Source organism: Mirounga leonina, unplaced genomic scaffold (genome assembly GCF_011800145.1).
Source record: "Mirounga leonina isolate KUSES-001 unplaced genomic scaffold, KU_Mleo_1.0 Mir_166, whole genome shotgun sequence".
Classification (NCBI taxonomy): domain Eukaryota; kingdom Metazoa; phylum Chordata; class Mammalia; order Carnivora; family Phocidae; genus Mirounga; species Mirounga leonina.
In genome coordinates, this window is record NW_023270418.1 from 12,767,872 (window position 1) to 12,788,746 (window position 20,875).

A 20,875-nucleotide genomic window follows, 5' to 3' on the forward strand; every position below is an offset into this window, starting at 1 on the left:
GCCACATCTAAATAAAATTCAGATGCCGTGGGATACAATTCTGAATTTGCCCTCTGAGCTTGCTGAATTATGATTTTGTCTGGGGACTCGTCATTTTCCCTGCCCTCAGTGACCACTGCATTGCTCATGCCGGCAATATTGAAAGTAATGTTTTGGTTTCCAGCTAGCTTTTATGGAATTCACATAAATTTATACTGGAGAACTGGATCTGAGATGGGTATTGAGAATTTCTTGCATCTATCTGTGCAGTTAAAAAATTTCCAATAGATTCCGTAGATGACTAATCTATTCACCGGTGAGTACTGAGTACCTCCTGTGTCCCAGGGGCTGTGTTCTCCTGAACGCTCATGATTACTCTTGTCCAGCCCGTTCCTCAGCGAAGCCGCCAACCACCTCTGAGTGACCATCAGCGCTCACCTGTCCCCCAGACATTTGCTGGAAGCCAACTGTCTGGAGGGGTTGTCAGGTGTTAGGGCAGAGTCATAAATACCTATAATATGTTAGGCTCAGGCTGGGAGAACCTTGGTCAGAGAAACACTCCCAGGCATCGGGGCACAGGGAGAATCCCCCAGAAGCAAACAAAATAAATCCTGGGTAGACAGGACCATCATTTAACCCATCTCCCTCAATTTAGAGATATTGAGGCTCCAAGAAGAATCATTGGGTCAAATTAAGTAACCATCCGTATGGAATGTTCATCTTAGGATTTGGCCACCTCTTTAGCTTTAAGCTCCACCAGTTGGATTAAGGAATAAAATTGCCCTTTAAAACATTTTCCTGCTTTGCCTTTTATATTTTTCGAAATAGCCAGCCACTGGTGAGGAGAATGAATATCATCAGCCCCAGTTTCTAGATTATTAACTTCAGGCGCACAGAGATGACATGACTCACTCGCTCATGCTCACTCTGCTGGTTAATGACAGAATCAGACCTGGAGCCCAACTGTCCTGTCTCTTTGTCCACCGCGGCCTGCCTGGAGCAGTGCCCTTATGCATCATTGGGAAGGAAAAAGGGGAGAATAGGTTATAAGTGGAAGGCAAGGAATCTGTCGGGCATTTGGGGGCCGGATGTGTGGTATTTTGGGTTCTGCAATGAGGTTGCTGGTTCTCTGGCATTACGTGCACCGTGTGAGTGGGAAGCTGATTTGAATTTTTCTGCTTCTCCCTGCTACTTTTATTCTTTCACCTTCATACAAAGCGTCCTTTTCCGTTGAGATTCCTGCCTTCCCCCTTCTTGTTGCTGTCACCTTCTGACTTGACAGCGACGTGGCTTCGTTTATTGAGGATTTGACATGCTCCAAGTCTCTCTCTCCTCGCCAGGTCCTGGCGTCAGTGCAAGCCGCATCAGGATCCATGTGGAGACTCTCCCTTCCCCCCCCTCCTCCCCCCACCCCCAGCTTCGGAGTCTCTTGACTTTTTAATTGGAACCATCTTTGTTTTCACTTCAGTTCAGCTACCCATCCCCAGTGGCCACGCCCTTGACCACCTGCAGGAGCTTGAGCCCCCCTCTGACATCTTGGACCGTGGTATTCCATGCTGTCTATAACCTCCTATCATTCTGGTGCTCACCCTCCTCTTATTCCCCACTTGGTCTACTTTGTGGCCTCGGAGGTTTCGGCCGCATCCACCTCTGACTTTTGTATTAGCCCATCTCCCCCATCATGCTTCGGTTTTCTTCTCCATCCAGCCAAGCCGCATGCATGTCTCAGCTTCCTGGCCTTTCTGTCTTTCTCATCCTGTGGACCCTCTGCTTTGCGATACCCTAGCCATTCACTGTGTCTGCCTTACCCCACAGGCTGCGGAATATATGAAAATACAACTGGTAGTTTGGTGCCCTCAGGATTCTTGTTTCCAGCATCCCTGTCATCAACAGGTCCCATAGTGCGGCTCATCTCAGCAGGGGCTTTGGTGCCACGTGCGATCTTTTCATGGATTTCTCATCGGTGCCATTTCCCATTCCCCCAAATGGCTCTTCCAAATGGCCACGACTCTCCATGAGCTTCCTCACCTGCTTCCAGTAGATGTCTTTTGTGGCATCTTCTTTAACTGCTCATCCCTTAAATGTGGGTAGGTCCTACGGTTCTGTCTTAGCCTTCTTACTTTTAGCTTCACCGACGTCCAGGTGTAGACAACTCCCAGTGCTACATCTCCACCATAATTTCTGCTGTACTTCAGCCCTATGCTTCTCTGCTATGGTTGCTTCCAGTGAGATGCTCTCCAAGCACCTTGCACTCAGCTGTTTGCTGATCTGATCTCCTGACCCGGTGTTCTTGCCATATTCCCAGTCTGGGTGAATGGAGCCTCTGTCTGCGAGGCCATGCAAGCCAGAAACCAGAGTCATCCCAAGCACCTTTGCTCTCTTTCAGCTGGCACATCTAATTGGCCCTTCAGTTCTGTCTCCTTAATATTTCCTGTGTCCTCCCTTCCTCCTACAGCCTTTACTCAGGCCCCTGTGATCTCCCATCTAGTGATTTCTGTAGCCTCCTATCTGGTCTCTCTCCTCCCTCCCACCTCAGTTCATCCTCCATAGGTCTTTCTAGATCAGAAAACAAATTATATTTCCTTCCTTAGCCTAGGGCTGAAAATTGGATCCAGCCCACAGATAGGTTTTATTTGACTCATAGCATTAGCCTGCACCATGTTTAAAAACAATTTTCTTTTGGCTTTACTTGCCTATATTAAAAATCAGAACATTTCACATTAACAACTCCAGATTTCTCGCTGATCTTTGAAAGTCAGAAAGCTTGGCCCTCTGGCTTCTGCCATTCCTCTAGGACAGCAGCTGGCTGGACAGGAAGACATCTGTGCCTCTTGGGGGTGGTGCACCCTCTCCAGTTAGTCACAGACCTGACCTTCCCAGGCATGCTTTATTCACCACGTCATCCACCTGGGTTTGGTTTGTGAAATGAAGTTGGGCCTCCTCTAGCTGCAAGGCCTCACTGCAGTCCTTGCACCCCATGCCCATCAAGCTTCATTTCTGGGAGCACCTCAAACTCGGCATCCTGTTTTACACCTTTGCCTTGGCACATATCCCTCTTCTGGTTAAAACTCACATAAGAGGCAATGTTCTTTCCTGAGGATCTTGGCAACCAAGTAAAGTGGCAGTTTCATCCTTAATCATTTGGATCAGGAGCCCATGAACCCCTAGAGTATTCTTTTCTAAATTATTTTGTTGGCAATACACAATAAGAACTACATTTTATATTTTGGCTTAGTGCTTTCATCATGCACGCATGGGCATGCACATGCCCACAACGGAATGAAAGTGCTGGGAAATAATACTTACTGTTACTTCTCTTCCTCCTTCCTTCCTTTTCCCCTCTTCTTTCCTCTTCCTCCCTTCCTCCCTTCCTCCTTTTCTTCCTTTTGCTTCTAAGCTGGTCTTGACCCACTACATTGATTTCATGATCCAGTAATGCATCACAATCCATACTTAGAAAAACTCTGCCTGAGGTTGGGGGGAGGGTGTCTATAAATCCTTAAGATTATGTGCTTAATTTTAGTGTTTACCATACCTGCATTTTTCTGGGAGAGAGGAACTTCGTTGACTGTCCACTTTCCAAAGGGCCTGACGAAAAGAGATTTCGTAACCACTGATTTAGATAATTTATTTTCAGTGGAATTTGATATCACCAGTTTGGTGCACCCAAGCATAGAAATTAGTGATAATTATTTTGAATGTGGGCCCTTTGTGTCAGCTCTCTGACATGTCCTGTATTGTTTGTTGTTAAATGAAGTTAATACTTGCAGACTCTCAGGGAGACTGAAATGGATCCCTTAAATCTCTTGTACAGGCGGGAGGGAAAAACTGGGTGAGGCACCATTAAAAGGATTTACTGGGTGAAGGAGGTTTAATAAAACCTTCATTTGAAGTCAAATAAAATAACAACCGAGAAAAAAAATGTTTTTGGCGCTTTTCAGGTAATTTATTCAACAAACTGTCCTTGGTAATAGGAATGAAGAAAATAGTGGGGAACAGAATAAATATTCTTGCCCTCATGGGTCTTTCAATCCAGAAAAGAAGAATGAGAAATAGAAATAGAGTATCAATAAAGCACTCATGTGAATAAAATCAATATCATAAATGTGTTGATGCCGAAATATATAATAGAAAAACTTAGGTTAGGCTGGTGGAAGGGGCTATGTAGGGAGTAACTGAAAAAATTTACAAGATGACCAAAATTATTTGGAGCTACAGAATGATTTAAACAGTGGTTTTGAGTAATAGGCAATTCAAATAAAACTACCATAACAAATTAACAAAAAAATTTTCAGGTTAAATATCCTCTGGTAATGTCTTTTCTAGTATCTCCCTATGTGTTTTGTTTTCAAAAGAACTAAAACCTGCACCAGGAATAGTGTCTTATCTGTGTGGGAGGTAACATTAGCCCCGTTTTCAGAAAAGGGAGGCTATGTATCTATAGGCTTATGGACCTGGTCAGCTGCAGGGAAGTTTCATGATTTCTCCAGGTAGGGCTATTTATTATTAGCTGTGTGTACCATTCCTTTGAATGATTCCGGCAGCTGGAGCAAAACTCATTTCTACAAGAGTCAAAGAACGAAAGATGACCACTGTGACGAGTCTTTTTTTTTTCTTTTTTTTTTGGTTTTAGTAACAAAATACAATTTTATTTTAATTTTTTGTGTGTATGACTATAACAAAACCATGTTGCTCCCCCCCAAACTGGCATGCAGAGAAGAGGGAAAAATATAATCCAGAATCCCACAACCCCAACCCACCCGCTGTTCGCGTTTCTGTGAGTAACTGAGCGTTGCTCTAATTTGCTTGGCTCGCTTTCGGAAGGGCTGGGAGGGGAGGGGGCTCCTGCCGGCTCCCACGTATGCCTCACACGTGCACGGGCCATATGGCCACACGAGTGCGCATGTGCAGAGGAGGGCTGGCTGCTGGGACCCCTAGGCTTTCCATTTGGTGTCTCTGTTTTCAAATGATCTTTGGTCCAAGTTGTATGACCTCGTATGTCTCACAGACAGGTGGATGTGGATGGGGGCAGGCGCTGAAGCATGCACTTATCTTCGCTAAGGGTATGTTGTAATCCCGCAGAGATCTCGACTGCCTTAGCAAAGCTCCTGAGAGCCCTGAAATTCTGGGAGGCCTGACATTTGCTCTCTGCTCTGCACTTTTCTTTCTTAAGGCCCCCTGACCCCACGCTGCACTGAAGAGATTACCTCCTACGGCATCATCTTCGAGAATCTAACTGAAAAGGATCAGGGCACCTTCCAGGAAGCAGTTAGTTTGCTGCTGTTTCTTTGGATTCTTCTTCTTCTTTTTTTTTTTTCCCCCTGGAACTCTTTGGTTAACCTTGGCTTTCATATACCCAGATGCCAGATGAGGTCTTCTTGCTCCTTAAACTCTACTTTTAGACAGGCTCGAGCCCAGCTGTTGCCTCCAGGTAGAAGTATAAGGCTCTAAGATTCCTGCCAATTTTCAGGGGCTTATGTTCTTAAACTCACTTGTGCCTTTGAGCTTCTGCTTGCACTGAGTGCACTCAGTTTAGGGGCTGTCTGTCCTTGTTCTTCACATGTCCATCTAGATCATATGGAATTTGGCCCTTTTTCTTAATTTCTTCAAACAGCCCATGTGAACTAAGCATTTGTAAGTACACAGAAGACTTTATTTTTTAATTAAGAAAAATTTTTTTTTATATTACATCCCCAGAACTTATTTATTTATAACTGGAAGTTTGTACCTTTTGATCACCTTCACCCATTTCACCCATCTCTCGCTCTGACTCTGGGGACTGCAAATCGGTTCTCTGTTTCTATGAGTTCGGTTTTTTAGATTCCACATGTAAGTGAGATTATATAGTATTTATCTTTGTCTCATTTATTTTATTTAGCATAATGTCCTCAAGTTTTATCCACGTTGTCACAGATGGCAAGAGTTCCTTCTTTTTGTGGCTGCATATTTCACTATATATATACACACACACATATGTAATACATATATGTGTGTATATATATAACATATGCTATAAATAGCCTATGATATATACATATTATATTTTCTTTATCCATTTATCCACTGATGGACTCTTAAATTGTTTCCATGTCTTGGCTCTTGTAAATAATGCTGCATTGAACATGGAGGTACAAATATCTCTTTGACATAGTGTGTTTATTTCCTTTTGATAAATACCCAGAAGTGAAATTGCTAGATCATATGGTCGTTCTATTTTTAAATTTTTGAGGCACTTCTAGACTGTTTCCCATAGTGGCTGCACCAATTTACATTCCCATCAGCAATTCACAAGGGTTCCCTTTTCTCCACATCCTCATCAGACTTGTTATCTCTTGTCATTTTGATGATAGCCATTCTAACAGGTGTGATGCGATGTCTCCTTGTGGTTTTGGTTTCTATTTCCCTGATGATTAGTGATGGTGATTACCTTTGCAGGTACCTGCTGTCCATTTGTATGTCCTCTTTGGGAAAATGTTCAGTTCCTCTGCCCATTTTTATTTTTATTTTTTTTTTAAAGATTTTATTTATTTATTTGACAGAGAGACAGCAAGAGAGGGAACACAAGCAGGGGGAGTGGGAGAGGGAGAAGCAGGCTTCCCGATGAGCAGGGAGCCTGATGCAGGGCTCGATCCCAGGACCCCAGGATCATGACCTGGGCCAAAGGCAGACACTTAACGACTGAGCCACCCAGGCTCCCCGACTCTCCCCATTTTTAAAGTGGATTGTTTGTTTGTTTTGCTATTGAGTTGTATAAGTTCTTTGTGTATTTTGGATACTAACCCTTTATCAAAAAAGGATTTGCAAATATTTTCTCCCATTTGGTGGATTGCCTTTTCATTTTATTGATGGTTTCCTTTGCTGGGAAGAAACCTTTTAGTTTGATGCAGTTCCACAAGTTTGTTTTTGCTTTTGCTGCCTTTGGTAAGAAGACTTTAATGAGGGTTGGGGAGTCCAAAGGATTAAGTTCATGCTGTGTCCCTGTTTTGACAGGTTCTCTGGCTAACTCTAAAAACCCTCAGCCTTCTACTCCTGTCTTTCAGTCTTCTCTCTTCCCTTTCATCCCCCCACCCCCAACTCCTCAACAGTTTCACTGAGAGCTGTTGAGCTTTTTTTGGTCACTTCATATTCTCAATGATTCTGCATGTGGGGTCTCACCTTCCAAGCCCAAGGAGCTCAGCAGGTCTTTCCCCTCCTCCCCCCTTCGAAACAAGATAATTCCCTCATTAAGAAATGTTAATAGAAAGTTCACCCTTTTATCTAGTTATTGACCTTCTAAAGAAAAAGAAATTGCAGTAAATTTGACTTTTCTGAATGAGGAATAGATATTTGTTGTATATGATAAATAAAGATTGGAAAGTGCCTTTTGCCACACTTTCTTTTCTAAAATGCACAGTAGCTAATATGTTCTGGAGCTAAGTGGGAAATTCTTTTTTTTTTAAATTTTATTATGTTATGTTAATCACCATACATTACATCATTAGTTTTTGATTAAGAGGGAAATTCTTTTAACCAATAACTGTTTGGGGGGCAATAGGGAGTAGAGAACTAAATTCCAATCTGGAACTGAAATGCAGAGGACTTTGTCACTCACAGCTATATAACCTTGGCTTTGGACCAACCACTTTTGGGCCAGTTTTATATAGATATAAATTTTAGAACTTCCTAAACACAAGATACCTTGTGTGTGCCATTTTTTGTGCATCTCTGCATCCCAGCTCTCCATGGCCAAGGTGAGACAGATTTTCCTCTGTTAAAGGGTTGGTTACCCCACTCTGACACCGTCCTTAAGATTAGGTGTCCTGCCCTTAAACTGCCAAACACTGCTTGCATGGAAAATTTTTCTCCTGTAAAATAACATAATGATCAGAGTTTAGATGCTGGGATGTGGTGGCGTGGGGGGCGTGTGGCATAACACCTGTGTATGTTTGTTTGTTTCTTTTTTGGAGGGGTTTGAAAGAGTCTCAAAACAATGCCTCCAACACTGAAACCAAAGCATGTCAACGCTGACACTTGTGAAACCCGGGACTCTTTAAGGTATAATGTATTGTGTACTAATGTATTGGCTTAATGGCTTTGCAAAATTCTTCATCAGTCAGAAAGGTGGTGGTTCATAATTTATTGTTCTCTAAAGGGCTTTTTGTAGGAAAGTAAAATAGAAGACATTTACCACCCTGAAGGTTTCCACTGAGTGCTCTTTTTTTTCTTGCTGGTTTTCCTGGTGAGTAAAGGATGTAGCATTTCTTCCAAGGTTATTTCCCTCCTCCTTTGTGCTTCACAGACATTTTTGTTAATCCACTAATTTCATTAAGGGTAGGCTCCAATGTCACACTCTTTGGATTGTGACTTTTCCCAGAACCAAGTAGGAAGGTGAAAGAAAATCAATAAAGATCAGTTGCTAAATCAAGGTCATTCTGCTTGCTTTTTCCTTCTGTTCTCATTCCTCATTTATTATCTTTCTTTGGAAAACACCCCTTTTGAATCACTTTACTTGATCATTATCATAATCTTCTTTCTTAGTTTAAAGCGAAAACCCCAAAGCTTGTTTTTCTAGTGTATTCTTGCCTCTTTTTTCTTCCTTGTACTTTTATTTCCATAGTGGTTTTCTGTTTAAGTCCTCAGGGCATTTTGGGATGAGATTTGGAAGGAAAGCTCAATGCAGTATAGAGTTACCTTTCACCCGTCTCAGAGTAGGGAAAAAAACTCCAAAACTTGAAACAGCCTGGAACAAACCCAAGGGAGTCTGGGCTGGCGGGGGGACCCCAAAGGCCATTTTGTCTTTTCTCATTCTCCTCTTTCTATTATCGCTGCCTTTCTGTCTTTTATTTCTCTTTGTTCGTGGCCCTCTGCTGTGCCCATGCTTCTGCCTGTCTCCCCTTTTTCGCAGAATTGTGGAGGTTAGATGTGGAGCATGGACCATGGGAATCATGAAGACCAATCCCCTCATTTTTTTGGAAAAGGAAGCTAAGGCTTGGAGAAGTTAGTATTGAAGGAGGCAGTGCACTGTAGTGGAGGGATTTTCCCAAGGTTTGGGACCGCAAAGGGGTGGGCTCCCTCGCTGGCTCAGCCACTCACTCGCTGGGTGCTCTTGGGCAAGTCTTTAAGGGCATGGCTGGTATATACCGCATAGGTAAACGGGCCCAATATTCCTTGTGCAGGTATGAGGGTTACGTGAGATGATGAATTTCCTGTTCCCACGTAGTGCCTAGGAAATGGCAGCTGTTACCACAAGCTAGTTAGAGGTAGTACCTAGATTAGGTCTGGTTACAGGTTTCTTACTCTAATGGACGATATTAACTGTCTAGGTTCTGAAACACCTGCCTTAATCCATCTGGTGCTCTGCTTTCCAAAACTGTCAGTCTTCATGGCTTTTGACTTTGAGATTGGCTTTTCAGCTCATGACCTCATCTTACCCCTTGATACTAATACTGCATTTTAAATTCCACTACTGTGGACCCATGCATGGAACACGGATGAGCGTACGGGATGGGTAGAAGCATTTGACTTTGTCCTTGGAGTAGATATAGGATCTGGGTCCATGGAGAAGGAAGAAGGGAGTTCCAAGAAGGATTTGCAAATGTGCTTGGGATATAGTGAATTGTCTCGCAGGCCAGGAAGAACACCGTTTCAAGAAGGCAGGACTGGCCCACTCTGGGAAGGGCTACAGAGATATGGAGTTAGGAGAAATGAGGAAAAGTGAATGGATTTGGCTACCTAAAGATTCCTTCTCGAGCCTTGCAAGGGCTGCTTTGGTGGAGTGGAGAGGACACAAGCCAGGTTGTAAAGGGTTACGGATGGAGTGAGAGGTGGGGAAGTGTGGTCTGTTGGTGTAGACCAAGGATCTCCACCTGCTGGTCCACAGGTTCTTTAGCCTAGGTTGTTAGAGGTGAAGCGAGAAATACTAAGTTAATGTAGTCTGTTTTTCATAAGTTTAGTTTTATTTATTTTTAGTAGTCATCCCGTGATCTGAGATCATACTCTTACTTTTTCGGTTTCAAAATGCCTTTTCCATTATGAAATGATGATGGTTCTCAACCCTAGCTGCACCTTAGAGCCACTTGGGGAGCTTATAGAAACAATGGAGTCCTGGCTACACCTCAGGTAACTGAATCAGAAGCCTGGGACAGTCCAGGTACTGGCGATCCTGGGGTGCAGCCAGGATTGTGACTGTCTGCTCGTGCATGGTAGGAATTCCATGCCAGGGTTGTTGTTTTGTTTTAATGTTTAAATGCCCTCATTTGGCAAAATTAAAAACTGGAAACTCTTGGTTCATTTTGCCCAAACTTGTTTGTTGTGCTTCGTTTTCATTTTTACTTAATTTTTTGTTTTCCTGATTTGTAAAATTCAAACAGTCGGGACCCAAGTGCTGGTAACATTTCACACGACAAGGGAGGGTGTGTGATAGTTTTCTTTTTAAGGAGTTAACCTCCTCTAGTGCTTCTGCCTGGCATTCAGTGTATTCACATTGTCAGGAGCAGTGCAGTTGTATGAAGGAAAACTCACTTGCGTTCTCCAGCACAGATTGTGTATCACTAAGGATGATTGAGAGATCCAGTCAGGTGCTCAGATTTGATGGATATCAAGCATGCAGGCCATCCTCCATTTGAGCCTTCTCTTGCCTCTTTGGTGGGGAAGAGGGTTCTTGTGGTTCAGCCGTGCCTTCTACTCTAGCTACACACAGGACGTCCTGTCCTTTCTGACCTTGAAGGTGAAACATCTTTTTACTTACAACTGCAGGTCTGAAATGTAGCACCACCTAAGCGAAACATGATCATTTCTGCTTTGTGGTGCTTCTAGTTATTTTAATGTTTAAAGGTCAGAGCAGGAAACATCTTAAATGCAAAGCATTTAATTTCCATTAGAGTTAAAAGTTTCTAAGCCTGTGTTATAGCCAATAAAAATGATGATGTTTAAATCAGCTAGTGTTCTGTTTCTTACATGAATATTTTATATGAACTACACAGGAAGAAAAGTCTATATGTTTACCAAACAACATTATGTCCAATGGCTATTGGAAACTTGTTCTCTTGGGTTATTATATGAGTAACTCCTGTTACATATATCCAAATGGTAAAAGGAATTACATGTATCGTTCTTGGGGCTTGTTTCGCAGACTAAGTATATTGGCTAAATCCTGCTAATATAGGTGTTCCCTGAATTACTAATACCCTTACAAACTTGCTATAAATAAGACTGTGTGGGCTGGATGATCCTTGGAAAAGTGGTTGCGTTCTACACGGGGGCAAGAAGTGGCGGTTCTGGGTACTGCCTTTACTCTAGTATTAGTACTGAAGTACATAGTGTCGTATAGTAATGAGTGTCTTTACAGAGGTTTGGTGGCAAAGAAACCAGTTTTATTTTGTTTACCCCAGAGTTTCCCCAATTTATTTGAACATGGAATCCTTTTATCAAGAATGCCTATTCACATTCCACCGAGTGAGGGATCTATGGAACATGACTTTTGTTGGACGTGGATTTAGAATGTTTAATTCTAGGAGAAGATGTTTTGCCTTAACAATGCTCGTTTAGGATTGTTATACGATCACTTAGCAAAATATTCAAATACAACTTGACCCTTGAACAATGAGGGGGGGGTGGCGGGCAGGGGTTAGGGATACTGATCCCTGTGCATTTAAAAATCCACATACAACTTCTGAGTCCCCCAAAACTTAACTACTCATAACCTACTGTTGACCGGGAGCCTTACCAATGACACAAATCGTTGATTAGCACATATTTTGCATGTTATTACATATTGTATTCTTAAAATAAAATAAGCTAGAGAAAAGAAAATGTTAAGAAAATCGCAAGGAAGAGAAAATACTTTTAGAGTACCGTACTGTAAAAATTTCGTGTCCAAGTGAACCCGCGCAGTTCAAACCCCTGTTGCTCAAGGGTCAACTGTATCTAAACTTCTTATGACTTTGGTCTTTTTATATTACAGTTCAACCTTAGTAATTAATTATCTTTACTTATTTACTGGATAAAGATATTTTATCTTTATTAACACTGTTTCAGGCACCAGGGAAGCAATGTAAAGAACAATTGTAACGAACAATTTAACGTCTTAAGAGGTCTGCATAAACTGGTGTGGGCTTCATGCCACACTGACGTCCAGAAGCTGCTTTCAGCTTTGCAGAGAGCTGTCTTTTTGGAGAGGGTGAGAGTACCTCTACTTGAGGTGTTTCACATCTATAAAAAGAAAATCAGAACAGGGTCTGACAAAGGATTGATGTGTGATGACATGTAAGACTTTCAGTCTCCAAGATTTGGATGTTTACGGTTACAGAATATTTGAAACTCCCTGGAAATCCTAAACTAGCCTCTGACAAAGCATTTATGTTGTTATAATTTCTTAATTCAGTAAATCTACACACTAGTATTTTTATTAACTGCCACGCTCAATTAATACACAAGTCTGGAAGCTTCTTAACATTGTAATTGGTCATTTTGAAGATCCTCATTATAAATGAGTTTCTGCAACATCCTAAGTGCCTTCAGAATCACACAAAAATTAAGCGTAGTGCAGTATGGTTTAGCATGAAGTATGTTCTATGGTATGGTAATTTATGAAATGAATAACCCATGGATGACTAGATAGTCTTGTAAGAGAACTTTTAAAAAATTGTGATAACACAAAATTTACCTTCTTAACCATTTTCTAGGTGTACAGTTCAGTAGTGTTAAATATATTCACACTGTTGTGAAACAGATCTCCAGAACTTTTTCGTCTTGCAAATCTGAAACTCAGTACCCATCAAACAACAGCTGCTCATTTCCCCTTCCTGCCAGCCCCTGGTAAGCATTATTCTACTTTCTGTCTCTATGAATTTGACGACTTTAGCTACCTCACATAAGTGGACACCTGCAACACTTGTCTTTTTGTGACTGGCTTATTTCACTTAGCATATGTCCTCAAGGTTCACCCATGGTGTAGCATGTGTCAGGATTTTCTTCCTTTTAAAGGCTGAATAATATTCCATTGTATGTATATAAAACATTTTCTTTATCCATTCATCAGTCAGTGGACATTTGGGTTGCTTCTAACTCTTGGCTATTGTGAATATTGTAAAGAACTTTTAAAAAATGATGTATAGCTTCTATCAAGTTCACTTAACAGCCCTCCATTGATGGATTTATAGGTGACTTATGGTTTCCCCTGCCGTAAACATCTGATGAATGTCTTTCACATAAATCATTGATTACATCTCTGGTTATTTGCTTAGAATAAATTCCTGGAAGGGAGTTACTGGATCAAAAGGGGTGCACATTTTTATGGCGTTTAGTACATGCTATCAAATTATCTTCCATAAGTGTATGAAAGTGTAGGAGGGAACTGATTTCTCCACACCCTCGCCAATGTTGGGTATTGTCATTAAGAAGCAAAACAACAGAAGACCTTTGCCAACTTGATAGCTGAAAATGGTATCATATTCATATGGTTGTTCTAATGTGCATTTCTTTGATTAGCAGCAGAGAGATTGAACTGTGTTTTTTCATATGTTGATTAGTTACTGTGTGTGTGTAAGACTCTGTTCATATTCTTCACCCATTTTTCTATTAAGTTACTGTATATTTTTTCCTATTGATTTGAAGACCTCTTTATAGAGCATAATATTAAATTTTTATCGTATGTTGCTGTTATTTTCCCCCACTTTATCATTTTCCTTTTAATTTTTATTGTGTTTTTCAACATCTGACATTTAATATAGCCAGATAATGAATCTTTTCCTTTATCGTTTCTTTCCTTGGTGCATTATTGATAAGACTGGTGAAATATCAGGCAAAGCAAATCTATTTTTCCCTGCTTCCTGCTTCAGAAAGACAAAGTTGTAGCCATGTTAGGTTAGCGTAGAGCATTATACGTTTCATAATCAATCATTTATTCATTTGGAAATACTTACTGAGTGCCCATGATGTTCTAGGCACCTGTGTTAGATGCTGTATTGCACAATATACATCTAGGGTGCATAATATGGTGCCCATACATTATGGATTTTCAGACAGGTCCAATTTCAAATACATACTCCACCCCATTGTCAGTCTTGGATGTCAGATTACCTGTCCTGAATTTGGCTTCTGAATGTATGGATGTATTATCCTTGGGTAACATGCTCATTTGGGATCCTTCTTTGCCTGCCTACATCTGAACCCAGAAGGCAAGTACATCATCCAGGCTGCAGCTGGAAGGGGACCAAGGTCCTGCCGCAGGGGAAGGTGTGAATGCAAGGCAAGCATTGCTCCTTCTTGTTCTAAGAGCCAAGTCCCTGTGGTCGTTCCCTGGCCCACACTGCTCGTGCTGGCGCATTCATTTCCTTTTTAAGCTACACAGAAGTCAGAGCCTGAGATGGGACCCTCATATCCATGGGCATCTTTCTTTACATTGTTGCCAGGGGAGAGGGCCAAAGTGAAGGAGCTGTAAACGCTGATGATTCCCAACCGTGTAAAAGACCCTCTTCAAGCAGCGGCCAGCCCCAGACCCCACAGGATAAGGACCCATGCTGTGATAGGGTGACCACCCTGAATTAGGTGCCCTGAAAACCCTCCATGGGAGGTATCACTGCTTTTCAGGCTGCAGGACTTCTGATGATAACACTGGTGGATAATCATTAGGCAGTATTATGCCTTCATTGCACTTGGTTTCAGCCCTTGTGCAGGGCCAGGAAATGAATTTTTAAAAAATCACATCTGTTGGGGCACCTGGGTAGCTCAGTCTGTTGAGCGTCTGCCTTTGGCTCAGGTCATGATCCCGGGGTCCTGGGATGGAGCCTCGCGTCGGGCTCCCTGCTCTGCGGGGAGCCTGCTTCTCCCTCTCCCACTCCCCCTGCTTGTGTTCCCTCTCTCGCTGTCTCTCTCTCTGTCAAATAAATAAAATAAATAAAATAAAATAAAATAAAATCTTAAAAAAATAAAAATAAAAATCATACTGTTGTACCACAGTTGTTCAGCTGCCCATTCCTGAAGTGCTTTCCTTTGGGATTCTATAAATTTTGTAGGTTTTCCCCCTAGTAAATCCTTACAATTCAAAACAAATAAATCCTTACAATTCAAAACAAATAATGGGTGGTTATTTATTAATAGTGACTTTATGGAGAAGGAAGTTGAGGCAGACTGACTGTTAGCAGCCCATGCATATGGCTGGTAAGTCTCAGGGGGATTTTCAGCGTATTTTGGTTTTATCTCCAGCTGGATCCCAGCTGTATTATGAGACAATATAAATTCAGGACCTTTTATTCAGAAAGCTCATTCATCTGATCATCCTAGACACACTTGTGATTCTATCAGGTGACGTTAGAGGGGTCACAGACTCAGAGCCAGAACAGTCTATAACTGTTCTCCGAGAGAACTTTCCGCATTCTGGTGGAAATGTCCCGTGTCTGCTCTGTCCGGTGCCATAGCCACCAGCCCCCTGTGGCTCCCGAACACTTGAAATGTGGCCAGTGTGACTGAGCAACGGAAGTTTACATTTGGGTTAATTTTGGTTAACTTGAATAGCCACATGTGGCTAGGGGCCTGTGTATTGGACAGCACAGATTTGTGAAGGACTGCATTCATTTTTTTTTATTGTAGTTCACTGCGAGGAGCACATTTTATATTGTACTACAGCACAGATGTGCCCCACATCAGAACAAACTGCCCGCCCCACATCAGAACTTCACCAAACAGTATTCAGCCTGACTACAAGCAGTGCACGCTGGTAATTTCTATTTCGTTCTGTTCTGTTTCATTTTTTTAAAAGGCTGGTGGTGACTTGATAAATTGATTTTGTGACTCGCAGGTGGGTTATGAGCCCCAGGTTTAAGAACATTGCTACAGTTTTTTAATATGCAAATAAAGTTTAAAATGTGAAGAAAAAAAAAACAACAACAACACTGCCATCCTTACGTTATCTGCCCCCCACCTCCAGCCGTTCCTTCTACCTTTTTACTCCTGTCTCTGCATCTGCCCTCCTTGCAGGGTCTTTGCATTGTCTGTTCCCTCTGCCTGGTATGCTTTTCCCTATGTCATCCCATGACTACATTTCTCACATCCACAGATTTCTGCTCTAATGTTCACTAAAGGTTTCCTCCGGTAACCACCTACTGGGGTGCTCTGGGAGGCTCCCCATCCCCCTTATCCTGGCTTGCTTTTTTCTGTAGCAATGTTCATCACCTGAAAGCGATAATCATTTGTTTATTGTCTGCCTCCCCAGCTAGAATATCAGCCCCATGAAGACAGGGACTGTTTTGTTGGCTGGTATGTCTCAGTATCCAAAATAAGCTTTTAATAAATATTTGTTGAATAATTGAACAGACATGGCCCTATGACCTTACTGAGATTTTTTTGTTATGGCTTTATATGCCGAGAGGCCTGTGGGAGCTTTCATTCATTCCTTTGGAGATACTGAGTTCATCCCAGTGGCCTGGCTTGTGCTCTGGGCACAGGGGATAGATATGCTAGAGGAGAAGGTAGACACATCTTTGTCCTTTTGAAAATTTTAATTGGCATCTGGGACTCTGCTGTGTATGGGTCCAGGAATGTGGTGCCGGAGGTTGTCTGAATATGCACCAGACAATTAGAGGAGTCAGGTGGAGATTTTGCATTTCCCAAAAGTAAAAGTGGCCCTTAGTAGAGCCGCTGAGTGGTGGGGCCAGCACCGCAGGGAGGTCTAGGAAAATATTAGCAGACAGAATTTGATAGGGAGAACTGGAGTACTGGTGAGGTGCCCCATCTTAGCTGCTGTTATAGACTCTAGCAGAGTCTAAGACTAGACTTCAGGACTCATCTTCCATTCCAGAAGCTCCCCATGCATCTCTTTATGGTTTGCTTCTACATTTTCCTCTCAGCATAGAAATAAAAATGGCCCACCTAAAAAAAAATGATTGTTGCTTCAGTGCTGAGTGGCAAGCTTTATGAGAACCGAGTAATGGGCTTGGTAGATAGCTATCTAATTATAATCATACCCTGAAATTTTTATTAGCCAGTCTTCATACCTAATGGTTTCTGCTTGCACTACGGATACGTTGGTGGTTCTTGAATCCATTTTGAAGGCACAAAGTGTTTCTATTCTTGGTGTATTTTCCCTCATCTTTCCTTAGAGTCAGATTTATTATTCCTTAGACTTCTCCCCTGTCCTTCATTAGAGAGTCATCAGGATGGTGCTATTTTTTTCTCCTTTGTTGAGTGTACACAGTAAATATAATTTGTTGAATGGCTTTCTTTTTTCCAACAGGAAGTCTTCAAAGAGAGCCTATTAAAGTATTAAGCCTCCATGTAATAAACAGTGGAACTGGGCCAACACATCCAAAACATCTGAGCAATCTCTTTATATTGTACACTCGAGCTTTCAGATGCATCAGTTTTACAGTACATCATCTGACACTATTTGTGATAAATATTCCCCAGTGATTAAATCATCATTTTATGTTCTTATGCACAAGAAAGAGCATCCACAAAGCTACTCCCTAGTCATCGAGCTCACATGTTAAGAGTCCCGGTTTGTAGATCAGAAACCTTTTATTAATTTTGACTGAGCCGTTCTAAAGAGGTCATGTGGATTTTCATAAAACAGATTTATGTAAGAAGTACCTTTTTTTTTTTTTTCCTTCTTCTTTCCTTCTTAGGGAGGGACAGAGAGAGTGGGGATTGAACCACCTGGTGGGGAAAACCAGGAAATGGACCCTGAAGTAAATGAGAAGCTGTGCCTTGATGGTCATGGTTAATAAATATTTACCGTGAAGTCCTGAGCTGCAACTCTGCAGTTTTGTTAGCATAAACGTTTCATTACCACAGAATACTTGATGAGCTCGTGGAGCAGGCGACTTGTGCAGCGTCTGGAGCATGAGACTGCACTTGGGCTCACTCTCTTGCTCGCTTGTCCTTAGGGATGGGCGTCTGCAGGCGCCACTTTTTTTTTTTTTTTTTTAACTGAATTAATGCAGTGGTCCTGGCTGGGATTTTGCCTGTTCTCCACGGATGGAGCCTGTGGGAGGGTGCCAAGGGACCCTCTAGGCCTGATTTACAGCCTCAAATGAAGCTAAAGCTGATAGTTTATGTTTTAAATAATGCATAGTTAGCTCTGCAAACAAATGAGCCAGATCCTTCCTTCTGTCAGAGTCCCTCTGGAGGAGGGTGGAGGTGCTTGGGGGAAGCGCATGAACTCCCCCCAGTGGCATGTGGGCCCCCGAAAGCCCCTCTTCCCAGGCAGGGGACTACACCAGTGGAAGTTTGGACTGACTAGGAGGAAAGGGAAGGCACAGGGAGTGTGTGGGGAGTGGCCAGAGGGGCTGCAAGAGCATACCATGGGGGTGGGGGTGGGGAGCCCACTAGCAAGGAGAGCCCAGCTGGTGGGGAGATGCCGGCCTGCTACAGGGGCTCTTAGACTTCTAGAATTATGTCATTTCTTGCCGCTACAAGTGTGGGCTGTGGGCTGGTAACAGCAGCATCCCCTGGGAGCTTGTTTGAAATGCAGAAGCCTAGGCCCTAACTCAGGCTTCTGGATTCTGAATCTTCACTTTAACAAGAAGTCCAGGTGATTCGTCTGCACATCAGAGTTTGAGAAGTGCTGACTAAGCACTTGCATTTTAATACTTTTACAGACCCTTGATCAAGCATTAAATATTTGTGACTCACAAAGCAGATGAGTAAGTCACTCCAACCGTGCTGGTTTGCAGCCCACCCCCCATGTTTTAGGGAAGAAAGGACGGAATAACAACAAAAGTGTGAGGTTGGCCAGGGATGGAGTTAGTGGGAATTTTAATGCAGTTTTGGCCATGACACACCATTGCCGGTATGAACTCAGAGCGGTGCTTTTCAGACTAGAACAGGCATCAGAATTACCGGAGGGCTTGTTAAAATGCCGGTTGTTGGACCCCACCCCAGCGTTTCCGATTCAGTAGATTTTGGGATAGGGGCTGAGAATTTTTGTTTCTAGCAAGTTCCCAGGTCATGCTGCTGCTGGTCTGGGGACCTCACTTTGACATGTATAATTCTGATCATGGCAACTGAATGGTGCTTGTTTGTGTGATTGCTGCCCCACGAAGTCTGTGTTCTGGAGCCAAGCTTGGCCTCCTCTCCTGCTGGGTCTCTCACCATCCCTCTTTACTACTGATTCTCAGAGTGTCATCCACGACCCATCCATCCCTGCAGATTCCCCGAGTCCACTCTCTCGACCTTCTGAATCAGAATCCAATCGGAATCCCTCGGAGTGGGACACAGGATGGTTCATGAGCATCCCAGGGCGACTCTTAGACGCACATACGAGAAACAGCCATTGCTTTGTGGGCTCCTTCCCAAATGCATTACATTCTTTGTTGCTAGGGTGTGTTTTGCCCTTTTCTTGGCTCTTTGTTACTTGACTTGGGCCACCGCTGCACCAGGAATGCCCTTCCACATCTGCTCACTTGCTAGCATTCTCCTGTTCTTCCAGTCTTCCTCAGAAGCTTCGTCCTCCTGACCACCCCCCCAGCTGCATGTGATCCCTAGACTGTGCTTGTTTTTTAAAATAAGCTCTTTAAAATGAGATTCCAGTCCTTATATTTCAGTCAATTTAAGATGCCTTTGCATGCCTCCCCAAACCCCCTCCTCTTCCTGAATTGAATTTATAAGTATATGGCACAGGTGGCCTAGTGAGGTGTAGGTCAGTGGACATTGCCATGAAAAAACAAGAAAAGAATAAGAAAAGCTTGTGACTTCTCAAAGTTGTGAAGTGTTAAAAACTCAGTGGTACGTGACACAAAACAGCGCTGCCCCTAATGCTGTTAAGTACATGATTATAGCCCCTATTGATTGTAGGCTCTTGGATGGCTGAGACTGTCTTATACTCCTCATATTGGTACCCCATGTACCTGGCTTGTAGTAAGTATTCAATAAATATTAGTTGAATGATGTAAATGAGATTTAATTATCTTTGGGTAAAGATAAAAAAAACCATCCCTTTTCTGCTTTGGTCATTTATTGCATGTGGAAATGCATACCCTGCTTTGGATGCTGATGAGAAGGGCAAATAGAAGAGATGCAGCCAGGAGAATGATGATCTTCATTCAGGCTTTAAATGCACACTGCTCCCTGGAGCCAGCACTGTTTCTGCAGTATCCTGGATGTGCGTGGGACTCAGAATGGGGAGTGGGGGGGCGATGGGGTTGTGCGAAGGGCTGCCCTCCCGGACTCTCTGTTCGAAGGGCATGGGGAAATCCTAAACTCCTCTTGCCCAGAGACCATGGGTCTCCAATATCTCTGTATCCCAGGCACTTAGAATAGAAAGCAGGCTGGGAGTCAGTGCTTGTTGAATGAATGAATGAATGAATGAATGAATGAATGAAATTGTGACTTTGAGTCCCCATCCAGGTATCAAATCTTGACCTCTTTATGTCTCATTTGCTTCATTTTTAGGGTAGGGGTCTTATGATGTACTCTAACTTATTTCAAGGAATTTTTGAGAACTTAAGGTGATTTAATTAATCTGAGAGCACTATTTAAAGTGTTACATATGCGTTATTACTTAGATCATATGAGAACTTTTTCTGTGTTTCTTACAGACAGCTCTTCTTCTTGGTTCTGAAGGCCTATTTTAAAACTTTGTCAATTAGGGGACTCTTGGTTCTCTTGGTTGGCTCATTCTCTGCTGATTTTCTCTGTATGTACAGCACACGAAGTGCAGGTTTTGAAAGTGTTTGTATGTCACCGTGGTGTATCGAGGGATCTTCCTGCTAATACTTGTTTCTCTGCTAGCTATATTTCATACTTTGTACTATGGCTTTCTTCAAAGAAACTCCAGGCTTATAAGAATGATTTGTTGTGGCATTTCCTTTTGAGACATAAACTTTGGGGGCGCCTGGGTGGCTCCGTCGTTAAGCGTCTGCCTTCGGCTCAGGTCATGATCCCAGGGTCCTGCGATCCAGCCCCACATCGGGCTCCCTGC